We start from the raw sequence: 2,584 nt of genomic DNA, 5'->3' as shown, positions 1-2,584 counted from the left end.
GATTGAAGGCGTCACACATTTGCTGTTTATCGGTGATAGAACCGTGCTCGCCGGTGATCTGAGGGGGAAGGGCGGAACTAGGTGCATGTTTTAAAGATTTCACTATTTTCCAAAATTTTGCTGAATTTTGCTGGGAATCATTGAGTGAGGCTAAGTAATAATCAGATTTGGCCTTTCTGATTATGGCAGTGCTATGGCAATATATCCATAGATGATATTTTAATATGATAGCCTTTGCAGAATGGCAGCTTTGTCACAGTTATGAGATCATGAAGTTAGCCAGCCCCTACAATAAATTGGATTCTAGGCACTAGGGATGTTCATTTTGAAAATTTTCCAAAATCGATAATCGGTGAAAATTAACGATCAATTATCGATTATCGATCATATTAATACTTACTAATACATATTAATCCTCTCCAACACTCTGCTGTCCCCGGCGCATGCCGGTGTGAATTCCCCATGTTTAAAACAGTTTTGTTGGCACAAAGGCCCGTGCCCAGCCAGAAAACGAGAGATTATATGAAGCTCCACCTCACGTTAGTCGGCTGTGCAATGGAGTGGGGCGAGGAGGAACGAATTCCACCCAAACCTAGTAAAAAAAAAAAAAAAAACTGCCATTGACGAGATATCTCGTCTTAAAAAATCCAACGGTTGACTGCCAATGACGAGATATCTCGTCTTAAAATTATTTTATTTTTTTTGACGGTGGGACGTGGATCAACGCCCCCCACGTCTCCTATAAAAATATTGGAGCCACCGAACGTGTACAACCCATTCCACCGACCCACTAAGTGGCGACAGTGCTCTCCAGACTAGAAAAAGCAGAGGCAAAACTGCAGGGGAACGCGCGAGGAAACCATTCTCTCATACTGTAAAATGGATTGGCGAAAACGCTTTCGCTTTCGCGCATTATCGCGCTGGGAGCTGGCGGTGGGGGAATGCAAATTTGCATAATAGATTATGCGTGCAACACACTTTGAAACACCGGCCGAAAGCCCACAATCGCACGCAGCTTCATTGCAGCTGAGCTCACAACCGAAACGACTCATGCAGACTCGCCAAAAGAGCAGCCGCCAGCAGCCAGGCAGCACAGACAGGCAGAGCCTCGCTTGTGACAAACGCTGCAAAGCCACCAGAGACACACCCACGGAGGGAGGAGTTTGAAGGAGAGGGGGGTTTCCTGCTGCTATGGAGGAAATTACTGTTCAAAACTATTGTTTAGATGTCTGACGTCTTACGCCAAAAATAAATGGTTAAAGTGACTGTTCTATCGAATTTCACAAAAAGCCATTTATCTCAGAATAAATTTTCAGACGCTGAAACCATGCTGTATTCTACTGCTAATGCCTACATAACTACTAACTCTACAAACTAACTCTTTTAGACAGAGAAAGCACACATTCTATTAGTTCTTTTGAGATCATTTGTGTTCACAAAATCTTAGCAGAAAAGAATCCTCGGCTCTTGAAAGATGAGCCAGAATCCTAAAAAAAAAACCTTGGCAGAACCTACCTACAGTATTGAAAAAACGGCTGGCAGTGAATGTGTTAAATAATAACAAAATCGATCCAAATTCCACAGGATCGATTCCAATCCTTAACGATCAATTATCGATTTTCGACAATTGATGAACATCCCTACTAGGCACTGATGCATATCATATTCTAGGCTCATTTTCAGGACCTTTACTCATGTTCTATGAGAACATGTTTGACCACATTTTAAAAGGTAGCTTCTTAGCTTTCATTTAAGCTCAGTTGTGAGTCTGTCTGACAAATAAAGAGGTCACATGGGCTCTTCAAAGTGTCAGTGACATTCATTTTTCCACAATTTTCGCCTAAACTATAGTCTTTATTTCAGCACTGTGGCATCTAGGAACATCACAGTCACAAACACTGGAATACTCACAGGACTATAAGGATTCAGAAAAGATATAGGCCCCTACCTCCCACAGGCCTTCGGCGCTAAAACGGGCCTTCGGTGCTAAAAAACGTGCCTTGCGCCTGCCTCGGGAAGATATCAACATGGCTTTACGCTGCCAAATGCGCTTTAGGCCGAATGGGCGTGGCGCACTCCCTGAATGGGCGAGAATGGGCGTTTCGCCGTTAAATATCGGCCTAATGATATCTTCCCACCTGGCGTAAATTTAGCGCTTTGCGCTTTTGAAAACCAGGCCTATTCAGTGCGCTGGTTGCGTGGAGCGCTCCCCTCTGGCTCTCCTCTCTGTCACCCTTCTCTGTGTCAGACAGACACAACACACTTCCCATAGGAAAAATAAGTTGTAAGTTCACTGCCTGGCATGTCCCAGCATGCATTGCGGTACTCCATTTTGCTACTGAATAGCAACCAAATGAGCCGAAAACCTATATAAAGGTAGATGTAAATAATGTGTAATGGTAACATTGTACAACATAACATTGTAGAACATTTCAATATTGGACCAAATAAAACATCGAAATGAAAACACCACCCTATGTGAAACATATATGTCCTCCTGGGCCTATATATACCCCTTGTCGATTTAACGTGATTTAGATAAGTGACAGCGGAACGCGCTTCTACTGTCATCTGCTATACTGTG

The sequence above is a fragment of the Poromitra crassiceps genome, assembly GCF_964638095.1.
Source record: "Poromitra crassiceps genome assembly, chromosome: 17".
Classification (NCBI taxonomy): Eukaryota; Metazoa; Chordata; class Actinopteri; order Beryciformes; family Melamphaidae; genus Poromitra; species Poromitra crassiceps.
Note: the sequence above shows the minus strand (reverse complement) of the source record.